This window comes from Coturnix japonica, chromosome 4 (assembly GCF_001577835.2).
Source record: "Coturnix japonica isolate 7356 chromosome 4, Coturnix japonica 2.1, whole genome shotgun sequence".
Taxonomy (NCBI): Eukaryota; Metazoa; Chordata; class Aves; order Galliformes; family Phasianidae; genus Coturnix; species Coturnix japonica.
In genome coordinates, this window is record NC_029519.1 from 46,694,603 (window position 1) to 46,716,869 (window position 22,267).

The window sequence follows — 22,267 nt, forward strand, 5'->3', positions numbered from 1 at the left end:
CAGTAGTTTTTTGTGAGTTTATTTTAATCTTTTGTGTGTTTGTGTGTATGTGGTGTGGGTGGGTGTGTCAGGTTCACAAGTCAAATCACCCACTAAGCAGTTCAAGAACAAATTAAGTGTTGGCATATCTTGTCAGCATTTGTGCTCCCAAACATGAAATAACAGTAATCTTTTAAGGGCAAATATTACTACAGTACCTGCAGGCATTTCAATTCTCTTCTAAAAACATTGGGTTAAACAGAAATAAGTACAGAATTAAAGTGAGTGGGTAGAAGTGAATTAAGTAGGAACTCTAACAGGAAAAAGACATGAGGTTTACATCCCAAGCACTATTTAGAGAGAGAAAATGATTGTTTTGTAGGCCAGGTAGAAGAAACTGTGAGGAACATTCAGAAGAGCAAACTTTTTGAGACAGGGGAATGGATTAGCAAGCTGTAAATTCCTACCATTTGCAAGATCACTTATAATGGTGTGCTGATGCTCCTCATAACATGTAAGATGTTTTCTCTATTTGTAGCAGAAAGCCCAAAAGTGATGCTGGACATCACTTGCTTATTTTCCATTGTGGAAAAAAGCAGGCTGACCAGTGCATCAACAAATAGGAAAGAATGATTCAATAGTCTGTTTCTAAAGGAAGTTCTTCTCTGAAACTGTTGTCATCCAACTCAAAATAGCTGTTATAACTCCCTTCATTCATCATGTGTTTGTGACAGTTTTTTTCTTAGGAAGTGGTATCCATTTGCACAGTCTTTTTGTGGGGTAAAATTTTTGAACATTTTGAAGGCAGGTTTTGGTAGCTGGGTGGAAAGTGAGGCAAAGCTGTGCTTCTTTTGGCTGCTTGTACTGCAAACTTAATTCAAAATGAATGTGTACCCTCATGCTTTATGGCTTACACATTAGTAAAAGTTGCAAGGATTCAATACAAGTGACTTCATTGAATAAGTGTGAAATCCTGACCTAGGTTCTGACTGGCAAATGGCACTGGGGAGGCTGAAATTAAAAGTAGCTAAGTGGAATTCACCCAACTCTGCATTTTGGCTCCTTTTTCTCTCACAATAGAAAATAAAGAGAATTGCTGTACTTTTTGCTTCTCAGCACTTCTGAGAATGAAAGTAGAATAATCCCTGGATAAAGTCTAATTGCAGAACACTGCAGTGGTAAAGGAAGGGAACTGATTATTCAGTGATGTATTTTAAGGTTCCAAGCAGAGGGAGTGGGAATGTTTTATGTTCGAATAATTGGTTAGCGCTTGTTACAGGGAATCTGGCAATCCTGTTTTACGTCTGTGAGTTCACGAGTGAATTCTGTTTCATAAAGCAGGAACTTATTTAAGCTTTCACCAAAATGGAATTTTTTCTAGCCTTACGCTGTATAAAGTTCTTTTTCTTTCTCTTCTCTTCTCTTCTCTTCTCTTCTCTTCTCTTCTCTTCTCTTCTCTTCTCTTCTCTTCTCTTCTCCTCCTCTTCTCTTCTCTTCTCCTCTCTTCTCCTCTCTTCTCCTCTCTTCTCCTCTCTTCTCCTCTCTTTTTTCTTCTTCCTTTCTTCTTCCTTTCTTCTTCCTTTCTTCTTCCTTTCTTCTTCCTTTCTTCTTCCTTTCTTCTTCCTTTCTTCCTTTCTTTTCTCTTTCCTTCCTTCTTTCATTCTTTTTGTTAGTCCTGTTTCTAAAAATGGTCAGAAATCTACGTGCTACTGTAACATGAGAAAGGAAAACTTTTGGCCACGTTTCTAATATATAGGCATATAGACAAGGGATCTACTGGAAAGCCTGCAAGGAAGGCCATTCTAGTGATTCAGTCCAGTTTTGCATTCTTTGGATTATTACATACTTTGGACAAGGTTAAGATAAACATTCAGTTGTTTGGGCTGTTACTCCAGTTGACACTCAAAGCATTTGTGTTTTTTTCATCAGCAGATCTGTTCTAACAGATCAGTTTCTAACCCTATTAATTACAGCTAAATTTATTTATTCATTTATTTATTTTGCATAGCACTTGACATAATGAGATGTAATGCCCATGTGCGTAGTTGTGAAGAGCAATTGCATGTTCACAAAATACTGCCAGATTTATAACAGCATCTTCTGTTATTTCTCTTTCTTACTGAGAGGTAAATAGACATAATCACACTGTATGGCAAAGTTTTGCAAAATACATTATCTCCCATAAAAGCTAGGAAATTATTGCCTGTCAGTTTTGTGTGTTTATTACTGAATATTATACAAGGCTGTATTTCAAATCTGCTGCTCATGAACATGAACAATTCCAGACTAAATAGGATACAGTTAGAGATGAAGTATTATGTTTGCGCAGATATCAGCATAGAGGTCTCAGCAATTTCTTTAGACAGGAAAGTGAATTATAGGTGCCAAGGTCTAAGAAGTCAGAAATAAATGTAATACTATAACCTGCATTTCAAGAAGAAAATTGGTTGCATTGAAAATAACAAACTTTCTGAATCTGAGAATTATGCACTCTTCTGTAAATCTGAGAATAGTTTTCCTCTCCATTTCCACTTATATCTTTACCAGAAGCTGAGGCTTTGTGTATCTGTCAGGAACCAAATATGCTTGTAAATATTTTCCACTCATCTGCCTGTTAACAAATCTGCTTCCAAAGTTTTTTAGCAATCTTTACCTAGTTACTCTCCACCACATACTCCAATCATTGTAGTAGTTACTGTTTTGCACTCATTGGGTTCAGAAGAGTTTGTCAGCCATTTAATGCATTCTAAAACTTAGTAGTAGAGAGAGATTTGTGTTCATTGTCTTTTAAATCCTATGAAGTACCCGATGAACCCAGAAACGGAATGCACAAAGCTACAGAATCTGGGCGTACAGTAAGCAGTTCTTGGGGAAGCCAGCAATCTCTAAATAGAAGCAAAGTTAAAAAATATATACAGTGCTCTGATTTAAATAGACAGAAGTAACTGTCCCTCACTGCAAGAAAGAAATTGAGGCACTGGAGTGTGTTCAAAAAACGGCAACAAAGCTGGTGAGGGATCTGGAGCACAGGCTTTATGAGGAGCAGCTGGGGGAGCTGGGATTGTTCAGTCTGGAGAAGAGGAGGCTCAGGGGAATGAGCTGAGAGTTGGCCTCTTCTCCCGTGTAACTGGTGATAGGACTAGAGGGAATGGTTTCAAGCTGCACCAGGGGAGATTTAGGCTGAATGTTAGGAAATACTACTTCTCTGAAAGAGTGGACAGGCACTGGAATGGGCTGCACAGGGAGGTGATGGAGTCACTGACCCTGGAGGTGTTCAAGGTATGTTTGGATGTTGAGATGAGGTACATGGTTTAGTGAGAACTATTAGTGATGGGTGGATGGTTGGACTGGGTGATCCTGTGGGTCTTTTCCAACCTTGGTGATTCTGTGATTCTATGATTCAATGATTCTATGAACTGCTCAATTATTCACAGCATTTCACAGCCAAGCCAGATTACATGGAAAAGGAATGTATGTTTTTATCTGCAGTTTGTCTGTGTCTTTGTTTTTCTTCATTATTGGTACTCCTTTGACAAAGTAATACTCTGGATACAGTAGCTGGACATTAGTTCCATATTTAACATTACTTTTGTTCTGTCTGCTTCAGAAAGCCTAGTGGGATAAGAAGTTGCACTGTGTGCTTTATTGCTTCCTATGTATGCCCAGTTCCCAGCACCTCTTGCCAGCTGGTTGGATGAACGCCTCAAGGACATGTACGTTGAAGTCACTGCTGCAGGAAGGATCTTCTGCTGCTTTCCTGCCACCACTGTACTTGGAGGAATTTTGAAATACTCACACACAACCAGATTCTGAGGAAAAATAAGTCATCTGGCAGGATAAAAAAAAAAACTAATGCATTCTCTGATACGACTGTAAGTAACTGCACTTAAAATGAAATCAAAGCCTGTACTGTGGGACAAGTATGCCAGCTTTGGGGAGAGGATGGAATTTTTTCATGGCAGACTTATCACTGGTTTCCTCAGTGAACCAAGATAAACGGAGCAAACTCTTTCATGTGGTCGCTGTGATTAAAGCAAGGTCCTCAAGTTGGCAGGATATCACTGAAGGTTTCAAAGTGGAAATGGGAGCTGGCTTTTTTCTTTCTTTCAGAGAATCCCCCTGCTATTTGTGCACAGTCTGTCTTGGAGACTGGCATATGCTGGAGTACATGCTGTCCGTAGTCTTGGAAATCTCATGGCAGTAATCAGGAGTGCACTGGTCCTTATGGCAGGCATCAGATGGGCTACTGCCAGGTCTTTGAACTACAAAAATAAATAGAGAATAGAACTGTATTGTATTGGCAAAGCCTGAGGCCTGGTTGTCTGTCTTGGAGTATGCTCTGGTGAGAGTGTTTAACTTGGATTTTGTCCATCACATGTGGTAGCTGCAGAAGTGGAAGAACAGAGCAATGTTAGATGGTGTATTTAAATACTGTGCTGGCTTAGCAGTCCTCAGGAAACTGTTATGCCCATTTTCTCTCCTAGGGTGCTGAACTCTACCATCTTTGCTGAGCATAGGTGTTAGTAGATGTGTAAATCTTTCAGCGCAGCTTGCTCCTTGGTGCTACTGTAAACCTGTATGAGCATGTACCCACTGGATAAAGGGCTCCATACATTCATTTATAATCCATAACCAGGGCTAGGGTAAGACTTGGCTATGCCATTTCTTTGCTGTTTTTGACAGCTCTGACTTAGGGGATGGGCTGGTGAACTTCTTTACCCCAGAGGACTTTGGATACAGATGAGAGGAGCTCTTCTTGTGTTTGGTTGAATTATGTCCTCTCCTCTCTCTTTATCTTGCTTCTTTTCTTCTCTATACTAATTATCTACAATATTTATATGATCAGTGTCAGTCTATGAGGCATAAGGCTGGTGGCTTGCTGCTGAAATACTCTGACATCCTTCCTTCTTTTTCCATTGCTGCTGTTTCAACTTGTATGCTGTACATATAGATTTAAATTCATTACCCTAAGAATCTTAAAGAAATGGTTTATTTTGATTGTATTCATGCCTGAGGTGCCATTCACTTATCTAGGTGTTTAAAGCAGGCTGACAATTTCTTATGGCTTGTATTTGTTTCAAGTGTTTTCACAAACATTTTCCCCCACATGTATATTCTGGTCAGTCCTCTGCCTCAGCTTTTCAGAGGTTGTAGTCCAAGTAGCTGCTTACATTAATTAATTATACTGAGCTTCACAGAAAGAGTAATTATGAAGTAATCACTGTGCTAAAGTAAAAGAAGCTAAAATCGTGTACTATAGGTACCATTGCACTTGAGAATACAATATCATTGTGCAGCATCTTTGGTAACAAGAAGCAGACAACATAAGTTTGAAAGTCTTGTCTTTATTAAGACAGGATAAAATCTCATTATTGCATTTTAAGCAGTAGGATTTTGTGTGCTGTCACTGGATTTACAATAGATAGAATTGATGAAAGAAAGCTGAGCTGCAATGATAGATCTGTTTATAGTCCAAGTTAAAGAAACTTTTAGAATAAATTTGAAGATGTTAATTTAATTGAACACTTCAAAGTTTACCTGATTTTTCCTAAAGGCAAAACTGTAAATATATTATTTGCTGTAGTACAAATCACAAGTCCAACTCCCACAGATTCTGCCTAGATTTTCTTAGTAATACACGTACTATATAATTTAACAACCCACAGTAGACATCCTGAAACTCATAGGAGACTTGCTAGTTCAAAGACCAGTACAGAGCTACTATGCATGCTTTGTTGTTTCATGTTTTTCAAGTTTATGCAATGAAAATTAATAACTGAGAATAAATTAAGTTACTAATAAATCTTCAAAGCATCTTTACTTTCCTGACTTTAATTATCTAATTGATAATTGTGCAGATCAAAGGTCCCCTTGGTACTGATCTAGTTTCAACAAATTAATGCTAGACCCAGATACACATTTGTGTATAAAAGAACCAAAGGGTTGTTTAAAAATGGACACAATAAGATTTACATTACATTTTAAATCTTTTTCCCAAATCACATTAACAGCAATGTTGTTAAAATATTTATGATTAAACATAATCTATTCTGCCAGATACCTACTATTTTTTTTTTTTTTTCCTAAAGAGGTTTACCATTTGTCATTGTCTAATAAAGTGTAATTAGACAATTTGAGTGAGAAATTAAATCCTGTTACCATAATCTGGGATTAGGATATGTTGTATACATAAGATGCATTTCTGAAACTTTACTATTTCCACTTAGATTGTAGTTCCCATAACCAGGCTCAGCTCACTCAAAATGAGGATGATATAGATGGTAAAGTTGAAATAATTGTTTGTTTGGGCTGCAAAAATTAAACAGATGAAGCATTTAAAAAATCCTGTTAGACATCAAGGATTTGTAAATGTCGAGAGTGTAAGAACACTTAGTTTAATGTGCTATAAAAGATAACACTAAGACATGCATGCATGCACACAAACACATTAACTTCCTCTCCAAAAACATTACTTATACAGCTCAAGCTGGAGGAATCTCTGTATCTAGGGAACACTGCAGACAAATATGCTAGGATGGAGATCAAGGCTCTTCTCTCCCTTCCTTGATGGGGACCAAGGCGTTTTTTTTTTCTGTGACACCACATTCCAGCAGCAGCACAGAGGACCCTGCTGTAGAGATGCACATCCCAAATGGGACAAAATTTTGTCCTATTCATATTAGTCCACCTTTTTTTTTTTTTTTTGTCTCCAGTTTTCATAGATGGTGTTTTTATCTTCCAGCAAAATGACTGATGTGAATAACCATAGACCTGTAATGGCTCTAGTCAGTCTGCTCCTGGGGCTTCATCCAACAAATCTTTTAATGTCCTTTTCTCCTGCTCCAGTTTTCACTGTTCTTAATAATAATTCTAGAATTTTCCCATCCATCCAAAATTACAGAACCTAGTCACTGGGATTCATAGCACTTCTTGCTCTTTTTGAAGTACTTCAAGATGGACAAGTAAGACATCTCATTAATGGCATCTAGGGCAGCACCTTGTCTTACAGCATAAATTAAAAGTAATTGTGAACAGAAATAATGTAATACAGCATATAACAATGCAACCTCTCCCCATCCCCCCCTGCAGCTCAGTTTATCTAGGATTTATTATGGTGTAGCTAAAGGGAGGAGAAGGAAAATTTTAGAGATAGGGAGGGGAATGATGTGAATTACCCGAGTACAAAGTAGGCTTAGATCATGAAAGAACAGGGCCAAAGTAACTAGATAATGTAAGCATAAGGCAGGAGAGTTAGCCAGCACTTATCTTCATTTATAAATAACACTTCTGAACATTTTCTTCTTTTCCCTATTTAGAGACAAGTATTCTGCTTTAAACTAGACCTTCTGTGAACATCAGAATCTCACTTACCCTAGGTTAACCTTATGACGATGCAACATACAACAATGCAGCGTATGACTTTTCAGTTTAGAGCAACACAGCATGTCTCCCTGTTCGGACTAAACATGTGCCAAGACTCCGTGATTACTGAGAAAGGTTGTACAAAGACAGTAGGAAAACATGAATCCTCATTGGTCCAGTCTCATGAAAGAGGCTAATCTCCAATTTTACTCAGCTGTAGCAGAGTGTACCCTCAAAACATGATGCAGGAAATTCAGGGAACACTCCTAATAACTCCAAAATTTTCAAAGCTTACATGAGCTCCAGCTGCCTTATAGCCAATTAACAATATATCAAAGCTTATATGTGTTACTTACAAAGATATGAAACTCTCTGCCTTAATGTTTAACCTGCCACACAATAACTTGTATTTGATGCAACTCTTCAGCATGATTCAATATTTTACTTTGCAAAAGTATTTTATTATTATTATTTCCTTTTTTCTTCTAATCAATGACAACAGTGGGCATGATTTACTTCAGATTCTGGTATTGTGCTGAGTTCTTGCTGCTGGCTTATCCAATTAACCTATGATCAAATTGTCCAAGGCAGAAGAATAGAGCGTGGAGTATTTCAAGGTTTAAGAGGTGGCTATGTCTTCAAACTTGCTTATGTGATTCCCTTTCCAAAACATTTGTGATTTATCTGCTCATAGTTTACAGATTTTTCAAGCCAAAGTTTCCAGGGCACAGAAGTACTGTGGTCACCCTTGCTGGCGGTTCATTAATGGTTCATGGAAAGCCAGGAGGTGGTCCATAATGCTATTTTTCTTCTTACTGGCAATTGCTAAGAAATATAAAAAGCATAATATTAGTATAATATCTAATGATACTTCCTACTGTATTCCCAGGTGAATGATTACTGATAACTGCCACAGTGATGCTGTAAAATGCAAATGTGAAGAGAAGATTTCAGCTCTGGTAGCGGATAAAGAGCAGATGCAGTAACTGCAACTGTCAATAACAACCTCGCTTTGTTACAAGATGAATGAAATTTTAGTAGTTCTTTCTAGTGAAACATTCTTTGGGTTATGAAAGTTTGAGCTCTCCTTAGCTTTTATTTAATAGAAAAATTAGCATATTAAACAGACAAGCTATGAAGTCCTTCAAATTGGCATCTATTTTTTTTCAGGCTTAAAAGTATGCACATAACATTGACCTATAGTAATATTTCTAACGTCTATCAGAGCTGTAAGGAGAAATACAGAACAATGATAAAAGAAATGTTGGGGTTTATGCTTCACTAGAAGCAGATATAGCTGTTCTGTTACTCCCAAGGTTCCTCTGATTATGTTAGGAAACAGGCTGCTGAGTCTGGCCCTTTTATTTTTTTTCTTTTTGATCTAGGAAGAATTGTTTTTGCAGAATATACACAAAGTACTGTAGCAGGGCAAAGTATTTTTAAAGAAATAAGAAACATACACTAAATTGTTATTCTTGGTATCTTCTTTTGATCTTCAAACTTACACAAATTCTGTGAAGTGCTTTAAGTTCGTATTTGACATTTTGCCCAATGAACAGATTTTCACAGAAAATGCCAGCTGACAACATGCCTAATACTGGTTGGTCTACCTGCCTATTTACTGAAATATATATGATTTTGAATTGCTGAAGAAATTACTTCTGCTAGCTAGAATTATCTTTTATATATGAAGGATTAAAATGCAAGGAAGAAACTGATTCTTAAGCCACCTGCAAGACTTCTTTCAAAGTCCATTCCAAAATCTGCTTCCTGGCATGTCTCCTCCAACCTTATTTTAACCAGAGACCTCTCCTGGATTTTAATACCATGGAATTTATGCAGTGGAAAGATGCAGGAGTCTCTAAGCGGCTTTGAAATACGGGTTGCCTGAATCACCTTAACTTGACTTTCAACATAGGTACCAAAGCTGAGGTGGGAGAGAGAAGGTCTGTATGAAACTTGTCTGATATGTAGAAGTGCAGCCACAAATCCTTGCATGATTTGAGGGGATTACCAAAGTGTAATAAGATGCAAAAAAAGGATTAAAATGCTCACAAAAAAACATACGGCAAAATATCAGCTCCTTGTAGTAGCCTTGCTTGACCTTATCTTAATTTTCTGTGTTCAACTAGAAAGGATTATTCTGAGAATGAGTTTTCATTCACTGATGGCCAAAACCACAAGTAACTTTGCTCATTACCAAATAATAAATTTAAAATGAGAATCTCAGCAGAGATGCTGTGATAAAAATCTGTTATACACAAAAATAATTGTCTTCATTTCAGGAGGAAAGAGAACCTAGTGGCTTTCTGTGTTTGGAAAATAATAGCATTTATTTGAGAAGGATGTATTTAGGATGTCACTTTTTAATCAGCTACTACTAAAAAACTTAGTTGCACTTATTATTCTTTATTTTAGAAAGCACAAGCTAGAAGCTGTTGCTTTATTATTCTTGTCTGCTAGTGTTTAATTTGTGCTATTTCATGTATGATTTAAAAAATAATTTACAAGCTAATGGATCTATTCCATTTCTTTTTTAAATGAAGCATGCAACTTGAATTGTGTACCTCATATTCTTTTTATTTAATTTTTCTTCTCTACTAGTGTTCAGTTTGATTGCTTGAATGCGTATGGAATTACGGTCTTTTATCTTTTATATGATTATCACCTGCAGGCAGTTGCATCTGAGCTCCTGATCCCTGACGACAGCTTCTCCTAAACCTCTATGAAGCATCAAAAAGATTTAATGAAAGGCCAAAGAAATGAATAGTTTTTTGTTATTGTTAAAGGATCTTAGTTGACTGTTCAGGTTATCACTGCACTCATAAAAGAAAAATGCATTTATTGAGTTTTGTCTAGGCTCTTAGGCCGATGCTCCTTATACAGTAATAAATGTCCTCTGTATCAGACCACCACGGTAGGCTTTCAATTGGAGATCATTGGTTCCAGCAACTCTCTCCTGTTTGATAATCTCAGTTTAGCTGTAGTCATTTTCTTCATTTTGTTTATATCCAGCAGCACATACTGTACCATTGTATTTTTCATGCTGAACTCGACATGAACTCAAAGGTGATATCCTGCTTCTTTAGAGTGGAATTCTGTTTGAAATTGTAAAATTCTATTAAATGTGAATTTTTAACCATGTTTAGACTTTCAGTGCAAATTTTATTTATTTATTTATTTATTTATTTATTTATTAAGATTTTCCAAGGGAATGAAAGTGCTATCAATGTTATGATTTTCTAGACATTATAATGTTGAGCTTGTTTGGTTGTCCATCTGTATTTGTGACACTGAACAAGTTTAAGTTGAAGTGGTGCCTTGATGACCAAGATATCTGAAAAAGTTTTAATCAAAAGTGTTCAATAATTTGATGTCAGATTTATCCATTTCTAAGTTCAGAAATTTTTTTTTAGCTCAGCTTCAAGAGCAATTCAGCAATGACTTGCTGTGAAAGGAGTCATCCTCCTCCTTGCAGCTGTTCTCTGACGTAACTATTCTGCTATCTTATGGATCAAAATCAATACAAATGCAGCTTTTTGAAATGCCTGGATGACGTATCCTGTAGAAAAATCTTTCACCTCCATGATAAATATTTTGAAGCTTAATGATTAAAAAGTGTAGATGGTTTGGGATGAGTGTTGAAAATGTTAGCTAGAACTGCCTATCCTACTTCTGCATTATGAGTTTACTGTATTTATCTTGTGAGCTTTGTTTTGCTGTTTTGAGCCTCATCGTTGCCCGTATTGCTTTAAATTTGGCCTTAAAATGCACAACACTGCATGCCTGGCAGCTCTGCCACCTGTGGAGGAGGTCAGGGTGGAGTTTGTGTTAGTTGGTCCCCTCTTGATCCCCTGGTCCTGCTGGTGCTGCCTTGCTTCCTAATCCAAGCTCATTTTGAGCAATATCATTCTTAGAAGTATGGATATCCCACAGATGGTGGTAGTGTAGGGAAAATTCTATATTAATGAAAAATATGCTTTTAAAATATTTTCCCATTGTATTTAATGTTGGAACGTTCAGTGCTGAGTATAAATGAAAATAGATATATTCTTCTTCCCTAATCCTTCCATATATTACAAGATTCTCTTGCTTTTTCCACTTGTTCTTGGATTGTATTTATAAAACTATCCTAGCAATATACCACAATAAAACTCTCTCCAGCTGACAATAATCTCTTTCTCAATATTTTCTGAGATTTTCTCTGATATGCTGAACTTTGTCAAGAACATAACAGGAATGCACTCGTGATATTTCATTCTTCATTTACTGAAAGAAATAGAAAAGGGGCCAAACAATTACTTTATCTAGAGTACTGGAAATATTTATTTTTATATTAGAGACTGCCTAACTTTCTGCTTTATATTATTGAAAGTATTGTAGTATTTTCCTGTCTTTTCTCTTACAGAACATTTTTTTTTGTTGTTGGTGGAGGTTTTATTTTGTTTATTCTCAGAATACTGATCTGAGATTCATCTTGTTGCAATTATTCTATTTTTAATGCTATATGTAAAAGGAAGTGTCTTGGCTTGCTGTTATAATTCCTTGAGCATTTCCTGTGCAAATCAGGTGATATCAGGAACCAAATCACTTTCATGTAGGCTTTGAGAAGTTTTGTGCACTTAATGATAATTCTTTCTGTCTTTTTCCTTCTTAGCCTTCACTGTGCATAAATAAGGCCCTTAAATGAAGTTTACAATACGGTGGTGAATGAAGATAAAAAAGGTAACTATCTGTGTTTATCGTGTGACCTGAAAGCAATGTGGACTGCATACTTAAAGTTTTGTAGTTTTGTTTTCTCAGAAGCTGTGTTACTTATTCCACAAAACGGTTGAAAGTGATCTATGAGATTTTTCTTGATTTAATTTAATAGGGCAGTATTATGATGAATTCATTGCTATTTCAAGCATTGTACCATTTTATTTTCCCTCTTGAGAAATACTAAGCCTAAAATTTCTAAAATACTTTTCTTTCTTTCTTTTTTTTTTTTTTAATTTGTTTTCTGTAAAATTATTGAAGTCTGTCTTCCAGAAAACAAATGTAAATGTACAACAAAAGGTACTGTACTGTAGTTATAAGTAGAAAATGAGATCAAGATAGGACTACACTTTTGGTAGCAATGCTTACTGCATTAAGCCCAATTGTTGGGAGTATTCATGGCACATAGAGAAGACAGTGTTAATGTGGCTGTGTAAGCAATACCATTCATCTATCTGTCTGGATATATGATTGTGAGCTCAAGATTGTTTATTGTCAAAGGCTGATTGGCTAATAAATGCTGGCAATGGCTTGGATTCACTGGAATGCTGCACAGCTGCAGCATTAGTCAGACTTTCCCTTTTCTGAATTCTGTAATCCCTTCAATATTGCATTAAATATGTTTTCAATACTTATCTGGATGAAAATGTGCTGAATATTGCAACTGTTTAATTTTGATGTTTGTCACGTAGGAAATCTATGTAAGGCAGAAAGTAACAATGCTTTTGCTGCTAAAATCTAATGCAGTTTTTTCTGTTCTCTTTGCTCATTCAGATGCTTGCGCTTGGTCTATTTATGACATTGGTAAGCCTTTGTTATCATTCAGAGGTGGAAGCATGTCAGAATTTCTGAATCCAAATTTCAGGCCTTAGTGCTTGGCTGAACTTACTGAGTTGACCCGTCACCCTATGTAATAATCAGAGCTCCTATAGATTTTAGCATCAGTGGAATTTAATGGATGGATTTTGGATTCATTATACCTCACAGTCCAAATCCTTGACAAGCCAGGAGCTGGAATGGTTTATTAATATGTCACTATTTTTTTATTGGTTTTCCTAAACAATCAGATGGTCTATTGTTAGCTGATCTATTGTGTCTCTCCCAAGATTTTTAAACAAATTTTATCTATGAACCAGATTATTTGGATAACAGTGATTGCAATTAATGATGTGGGAGCAGGAAAATATGCTCGCCTTATGTTGTGGGTTCAAAATTAAGACAGGGAATCCAAACACATGCAATTCAAGTTAACCACATGGTCTAATGCAGTCCTGGCGAAGCTAATGCTCACTGGGTCCATGTGTTTCCACCACCAAGTGCTTTTCCAGCTGCTGTTGAAAATAAGAAAAGCACACCAAACAGAATGGACTGTAGGCACCACAATAAGCTTGGGATGATTACTTTAGATATTAGCCTAACCTGAAAACAAGTAGGCTGTACACATTAGGAAAAGAGAAGGTCATTAAAAAATCATATTTAAATTTTAAGCATTTGTTTTCTACTTTTTGCCCAGCTCTATTAGTAAAAGCCTGATCAGACTTAAGCAAAAAGCTTACTGAATCTGTAGCTGTAAGTCACTAGTTCAAGCAGATTAACGGTAGCAGAAATATACATTAAGTGAAGGATAAAAATAGTTCTGGTGTTCACATTGCAGTTAAAACAAATTTCAGTCACTTATTTGCAATCATAATGCCATCAGTAAGTGATTTGTAGAGACTACACCCTGCATTCATAATGAAGTATTTCCTTAAGAAAAAGATGGGTGACCGTTGGGGAAGTTTGAATGAGTGTTTTTCCTGTTCCATAGAAACACAGAAAGCTTTAGAAACCAGAACTGTTGACATCATCTGAGCATAACAAAAAAAGTTTGACTGAACTGTTGCAAGCCTGTTTTGAAAACTAGATGCCTACATAATAATCTGGAACACAAAGTGGCATTGTTTGTCACATTATCTCTTCATTTAAAATTCTTTTCATTTGGTGTCTTGACAGTGGTACACTGACAAAACATTTCAAGTGTTTCACTTAAACAGGAAAATTGAATACTGTTTTCTTTGTTCAAGAATATACTCTAAACAAAGAAAGAAAGAAACAAAAATCCCCAACCTGAAAGGATATGAAACGAAAATCTCCAACCTGAAAGGGTATAAACCTTGTTCTTCTCCAGCTGTATCCGAATTTTGGCTTTGCAGTATTTCCAGGCACTCAGAGCAGTTTCTTATTTTATATATGTCATTGATAGCCAGTATAACTCATGTATCCAGATTGTGATTTAATGTTTCATAACAGAACTTTTTACCTAGAATGATTTATCTTGTTTGGGACTTTGGAGCTGGTGTTCTTCTTCTTTCTGTGCCCATCTCTTCTGAAGTGCTAATATTCCCTTTTCCTCAGAATATTTCTGATAGGCCATTAATCTATAGTTTACAACTTGCTGCACTGGATTTACTCACTGCTAATTTATTTTATTGATATATCAGGTGGGTCATAACTTAAAATTTGTGTGGCTTAGATGCTAAGGCTACTTTTTGCACCAGTAATTTCTTGAATTTCTTGAACTGAGATGATTGTATTACATCAAAGACATCTAATTAGCTGATTTGTTTATTGACTCTAGTAGTAAGGTCTTTAGTGATATTCATCTTACGGTGTTACCTTGTCTAGATCACAGCAGATACAGGAGTTAGGGTGCCACTGAGACAGCTGCTGTCTTCTTGGGGAAGGAGTAAACTAAAAAAGAGTCAGTACCATACATTTTAAAGGTATTTGAAACAATAAAGCAGTCATTCATCTACCCACATTACAAACACTGCATATCCTTTCAAAGGAGGACAACTATAGCAGATATAGCAGAAGAGGGAATTTCCAGGTAAACAAAGCTATGTGTTCTAGCAGTTGATCTGCAGAGTTGCATGGGAAGTATCTGATCAAGATTAGTCAGGAGATACGTCAGTCAGTAAAGTTGTGGAATGGACTGTATTTATAAAAGTAAGATATTTAGAAACATTGAGCAATATGTCACTGATGCTGTCAACACAGCTACAGCTTATCAAGAAACTTTTACATCACTACACCTTCTAGTAACGTCACAGACCCCAATCCATATGGACTATTTTGCTGCCATGTCACATTTATTTAATTGGTTTTCCACTGTCACACAACAGCTGCTTTTGATATTGCCCAATCAACATTTTTCTCACTCAACAAACATGTTTCACATTATGCTTTCCCCACATCAACAGACATCCATTTTTTCTATTAGATGAAACTTTCAGCCCTCAGACTCAACTGCTGTAGATTTCTTTCTCTACATTTTTCTCTGCACAATGTTTTTCCAATCAAATATTGCTTCTGACCTTTATTCAGTAGCTACCACTTGCAGAACACTTTTAGATAAGTATTGTATTTTTCCTTCAGGCGTCTCTTCTTATCCCAATACACAATTTTTTATGATAATATTAGCCATTACCATTTGTTTACAGTCAAGGGGACACTGAGGTCTGTTGGGATTTGTTTCCACAGCTTGTTTTGTTTTGGCATGATTTGCTGGTTTTATATCTATGCTGCTATTGTATGGTTCTGTCAGCAAGCTCAAATTGTGTGTGACCATGACAATAGGTGTGAGTGGGGGGAGTAGTAGGGGTCTCTCTCACCCTCTTCCATCAGCCAGCTCTCCATCTTTGCCACTTGGAAAAGTGCAGCCCTCTGTTTGCATTGCCCCAGCTGATCCACAGGCCAGGGAAGGAGTGGGTTGCTCTCAGTAACACATGGGTGCCCTTTAGAAACTCTCAAACAAAACATTATGGCAGATTATATCGCATGGCTTTGACATTAGGTGAGGAGATCACCAAGAAACAGTTTAACAACTTAACTTGGTTATGGAAAAGCATTGTGCAAGAATAACAGAGAAGAATTGCATGGTATATAAATACTATTATTCAAAGACAGTTACTATTATTATTTTTTTTCTTTAGATTCAGTTTGGGATCACTTCTGCAAATACACAAAGCAACTGGCCTACACCTGTTTGGCATCTAAAAAGATATTTGTTCATGAACATGTTCACAACTAGAATTAACACTGAACGTTTAATCTACTTAAACTCATAATACCTCAGCTTTAGTATAAGTGCTCTAGAATTGGGGATGAAGTAGTTTTGTCAAGTTTTAATTCTGAATCATCATTTGTATTTACATTATTAAAATTGGAGTTTTAAGGAAAGTATTTACACAACCAGACATTGTTTTGAGGTTTTGTAACAGTCGTGTTCATTTTTCTGTCTGGAAGGTGCTTGCTAAATCCCAACCATTATCACATAGTCTAACAGTTGGGCTTTCAGTAGTAACTGTTCTTATTGTCAATCTAGATCTGCTTTAATTTTCTGTTTTAACATCTTTCTGAAAGACATAAAAGCAAGTTTGCACTTTAGTATCTGTGATCATTAATACTGTCCTCTCATCATTCCAGTTTTTATGACCACAGTGAGAAGTTACGTGACCTGCTTTTGTAGTCCACCTGCTTTATTTAAACCACAAATTACAATTCTGCTCCTTTGCCACTACTGCATAGTCCTCAAAAACCATCTCTTTCTTGCTGAGTATGAGAATGAAATCATGGCTACTTTCTGCTGGGCTTAAGACAAATTCTTTAATAAGAAAACTGCATTTTACTTGGGAGAGTAACATTGTGTGGCAGGGCTATAGCAACAATAACACCTCTGCTGCCTGAAAATACTTACCTTGGGTGGCTTAGATGGCCCCAGATATTTAAGAGCATTTTTCTCATACTGGAAATTCCCCATGGTACATTATTTTCTACTGAGAGCTAATAACTGCGCTGTCTATAAAGCAACTGGTCTTAAGTTTATTAGCTTGCAAGACAGAAAAATAACAGACACATATCATTGACATTTAACAAAGACATCTTTCATGGTCTTCTGTATTTTTTCATATGCAACACACGTTTCTCTTTAGTTAGAAAAACACATTTTGAACCACATTCTGGGTAACTTCTTATGAAGCAAAGCATATTTCTCAAAAAGGCCCTTAATGCTTCACCAAATACTGTGTCCTCTTTAAAAAACTTCTAAAGGCTTTTGCAGAAGAAATAACATGTCAACTTCCCCAGTGAAAGCTGTTTCACCCTTGCCATAGCAGCCATACTATTTACCTTGGCATCAGGGGTGAACATCGTTGTATTCCTTCACTGGAATAGAAATGATTGCAGAAATGATATTTATGAGAAATACTTTGCAAATTCCTATTCATGCTTTTTAATAAGTATGGTACTAATCAATTCCTTTTGGGTGGAAGAATGGGTCACAAAAAGATTATGCACATGATTACTCTAAAGCAAAGATGTAGTGATGGTGAATTTTTATATCTAAATAGAAGACCTTTCCACTAACTGGATGCATCTCACGGGTAGGTTTTGTGCGCAGAAGGTGATCCAGTCAACCATGAATATTTTTCTCTTTTCAGAGATCAATATTAGCCAGAATATATTGGGACTGTAGAAAGTTGAAAACTACCCTCAGCTCCTGAATTTTGGATAGCTAATCTGTACAAATTAACTGGTACTCAGTGACACAGAGCATGCTGTTGTTGGCTTGTTCTTTCAGCAACCACATCCTAATAAAATAATAATAAGTCATATGCATACTTGTTAAGTTCACAGTAAATAACAGGTGAAGTGAACTGTACAAAACTTCAAAAGCTAAATGTAGATATTCTGAAAATTCTCCTTGATGGCCTGGGATGCTATTGAAGCTGTGGCAAGTATTTCATTAGCTCAAATGGGAGTAGGACTGAGACTGTGATTATTCTTTTTTGAAGCCTCTGAAGAAGTCCAAACACCAGCTGTCCTGACTAATTATAGCAAAAATTCAAAGGAGAACAATAATTCAGTGTATTCCTATGCTGTCAATATCACCTAAAGCAGAGGGATTAATTTTCGTTTTCTGAGACCCAAACATATCCAAAGTCTACTGAAAAAGCCTGCTTGTGTGGCACTTTAGGGGGAAAGGAACAGAGATGAAGAAAGAATTAGTAACGATCCAACCTTGACACTAAAGAGAAGGGATTATAGGGCTAAGGGAGAGGAATGCTAGTGTTTTATAGCTGAACAGTTTCATATGACTTACAAGGGACGTGTATATTTCTTTTTTTATTGGCTCACCTACTTAAAGGTGAACAAAGGTGCAAAATTTGGCTTTTACTGTGTCAATGCCATTTCAGCTGTGTGCTGATGGAATAGACGTTCCTGCAGGAAGAAAGAGCATTTGACAGAATGTTCTCCTTCTTCACCATCTCCTGTTCAAAAACTTAGATGTGTCAAAATCTTTTCTTTTTTTTTTTTTTCTTGATAAAAGACTGTTGCTAATTCAGTCATGAAATATTTGGCTACAAAAATTGTGGAAAAAAGTATAGTACATTGAGAAATGTTTGCAAAATGTGGATAGTACAACCCTAGGTTTTATTTGGACAATTTCCCAGGCACTTCAGAAATGGGAATATAATGCTTTTACATTTAAATTTGAAATAAACTGGTCTTTTTAGAGGTATTTCAAAGTACCACATCTAGAACCTATCGTTCATGGTGGTTAGAAAAACTTACTTACACCTCTGAATCTGCCATATGGAACAAAAAATGACTAACAGCAGGAAAGACTTCCTAAGATGTGGTGAATGTCTTTCGTGTAACAGCTTTAAGTTGCACCAGAGGAGGCTCATTTTGGGTATAAGGAAACATTTCTTCTCAGAAAGAGTGGTGATGCATTGAACAGGCTGCTTAAGGAGGTGGTGCAGTCACTGTCCCTGGAAGTGTTCAAGAGCAGAGTGGATGGAGCACTGGGAGTCATGGTTGGTGGGCATGGTGGGAATGGTTTGACCATTAGCCAAGATTATCTCAGTGTTCTTTTCCAATCATGATTCTGTGATCCTATGAATATTTTCAAGTAAAATTAATATAGCAGTTATGTTCCAGGTAATATATATATAGCAGTGTTCTAGGTAATCTTATGAGGGGCAACCTTGCAATAACTATTTTGATCAGTGAAGGTTTTCTTCCTCCTGCACTGCAGACTAATGTCCTCTTATCTTCTGTTTCTATCTACAGCAGATGCTGACATTAAGAGCAAAGGGTGTTATGCCTTTGTCTACTTTCCTCCCACACATTCCCCTCCTCCCACTCCAGTTTTCAAGGTATTTTCTTTTTTGTGTGGGGGTTTTGGTTTTTTTTTTTTGTTTTTTGTTTTTTGTTTTTTGTTTTTTTTTTTTTTTTCATGTGCTTTCAACAATTATTTTGAAGGTCTGTTGGTTTAAAATAAAATGTAACTGTTTCCTGAGTACTTGAGGGTTATGGTCCTTAGTTACTTCTGCTTTATGTAGTGGATGAACACAAAATGTTTGTATTCTCAGTCCCAGTCAAGCAGCTCTAAGGTCAAAAAAACTGGAAACTCTAGTAGAAGGAACTACTTTATATTTGAGAAGCTATCTTGAAAAGCTAGTTTGTTTAGTACTCAGGGATGATCTGTCTTTCCGTCTCCTTGTGTTTGGAGGAAATGTCTGTGTGGTTGACTGGAGAAAATTTACAGATTGTGGAGGTAAACTTGGGGCTTGCAGTCAGCCCCCTATCTGTCTACACATACCGCTCACCCATGATTAATATGTACTGTATTAATCATGGGTAAACAGTCTTCTATGTGTGGCTGACCAAATAGCTCTCATTTGACTAGGCCAATAAAAAAAAATAATTTTATACCACCACAAAATACAATGTAATACTTAGGGAATGCAGTTCGTAATTTGAAACTGTTGCACAAATGTAGACATGTTTGTTGAAGGGTTTTCACATTCCATCTGAAAGAGAGGGAAAAGACATATCTTCAGATGTTTCTCTGTTGTTTAGTTGCTGTTGTTTAACTGTAGCACTCTTTACATTCAGTTTATTTTTTTTTAATCAAATTTTTAAAGAATATATTCTGAATTTAAAAAGTTCTTGTGCTGAATAGTCTTCTGTAAACCTTCATCAGTAAAGTACATTTTATTATTGAAGTAAAATCTAAGTTGTTAATGGGCAAAGAAGAAAAAAATTATTTCGCTTATTCCTTTGTTTTAAAGGCTTTTTAGGTACCTCTATGATTTGTGTTTTTCCTGATGAAAAACTAAAAATAAATGAAATGCAGTAAATATTTCATTTTTCATTCAATTAACTTTTATTTAGAGGTCTTGCATAAGGTTCTTCTCTCCTGCTTTACCAGACCTACAATCTATTGCCCCGGTAGAAGAGCTTCATCTGCCTCATCACAGATTTTAAGATAAAGACTTTCATGGCTGCTATCACTAGAAATACATGAAAACCTCTCCAACACAAAATAATGGAGATAAGAGAAATACACTTCAGAAAATTATAATCATTTTTATGTCAGAAACAGTTATACTAAAAATACGTAGATATGTGTATACAAAAGCATTTCAGAAGAATCATAAACTGGATCAAATCTGTACTGAAAAAAAACTGAGGTTTATTCCTGTCTGATAGTAAAAAATAGTAAAAAAACATCCCTGGTGATTTTGTTTGAACAAATTTATCTACACTAAAGACTTCAAAGTGAAGGCCCTTGAAATCCAAGAACAATGCTGTAGACAACACTAAGCTTTGAGTCCCCTCACTGTTAGTCCTCTCCTTATTAATTACTGAGGATAATTTGTTAGCTGCTTGCTCTGTAATAGTTCTGAGGCCAAATCTTACAACTTCCATTTTAACTTCCATCTTCAGAGTGCTCTCTGACCTGCTGTACTTAGTAAATCCTTACAAGCATGAAATGGGGTGAATTTTGGAACATTTCATGCTTCTTATATTATCCATAAATTTTAATGCAAAACCCCAGAAATGGCATATGCATGTGCAAATAATGGTAATACTCTTCTGTCAAAAATCTAATTCATACCCACTGTTTAGATAACCTAGCTTCTGTTGTATGAGTCCACTGTAGCACAAGACTCCTTTGCATTCAGTCTTTCTTCCACAAAACCATTTTTTACACTTTTTTTTTATTCTACCTACACTGCCACAGGAGTATAAATTAGCAAGATGATATTCAGTAAAATGTAACACATAATGGCATTTCTACATAAGGAATGGGAATCTAGTGGGAAAATATTTGTCTTATTTATACAAAAAATAGTTTGCAAAAATAACCATAGGCAAAATCTGTGAATGGAAGCAATGCACTAATTCAGAGTTTATTGAAATTGGTATTTATTTATTTATTTATAAAAGGCTATTCTGATATTTCCACTTATCTGAAAATATGTTATTTTGATAGTTACGAGCAAATTTCTTTAATGACCCTAGCTTTAGGACTAGGATGTAGCAATGCTCAGTTATTTGTATTTAACACTTCACTGATAGAATTGAATAATACCACTTTGAAAATAAATTAAGCTTGTAGAGTATGATTGCAAATTCTGCCACAGAAACCACTAGATAGTTTGACTCCATAACAGGCTTGCGGCTTAATAGTGCACTGGAGCTGAAAGAACTGAGTGCATTCTTTTTGCTTTACAGATTGTGTTTTCTAAAAATTTAAACAGATTTAAACTTGAGAACTTGAATTAGGGTCTTCTCTGCAGAACCTTTTCAGGAAATGATAGTCCAGTTAACCTTTCATTGGTTTCCTAGGGGAACGTACAAGAAGAAAAGAAAACTGAAGATTGTGCACCAGTTAAAAGATACCTGTCAATTTTTTACCAGAAGTAGCTAAGGTAACAGAGAGTCTTACAAGTGCACTTGCCTTGTTGTCGTCCCCAATCTTATGCAAAGAGTTGGCTGGGAAGGGGAAGGATCAATTGAAATGATACTCTTTGAGAAACGCGTCTATTAACCAACCATCACATTTACAGAGAGCCCCTTCCCCCCTAAATATTCTTAAGTTGTGATTTATAAAATAGGACAACAAACTATGTAAATGAAACTAAATATTGTCCCAGATAAAAAATACTCAGGGATTTCGATATACTTTGGTACTCCAGTTCTGTATTATCCCTTTTTCTATGATATCTCTCATACTTATCGTATAATGGAAAGCTTTTGTTTTTTCATCCTAACCTTGCATGGCTGCAAAATAAATAAATAAATAAATAAATAAATAAATAAGAAGAAAGCA

General features: G+C 36.1%; 1 long non-coding RNA gene across 5 annotated transcripts in view; it reads left to right on the forward strand.

The window, feature by feature from the left end:
- Nucleotides 1–22,267, forward strand: part of LOC107313578 — a 108,629-nt gene that overhangs the window by 60,669 nt on the left and 25,693 nt on the right. For all 5 annotated transcript variants that reach the window (XR_004307113.1, XR_004307114.1, XR_004307117.1 and 2 more), the window contains 4 exons: nt 3,587–3,851; nt 11,999–12,066; nt 19,216–19,301; nt 21,784–21,866. This is a non-coding gene — a long non-coding RNA (uncharacterized LOC107313578). The remainder of the gene's footprint in view (nt 1–3,586; nt 3,852–11,998; nt 12,067–19,215; nt 19,302–21,783; nt 21,867–22,267) is intronic.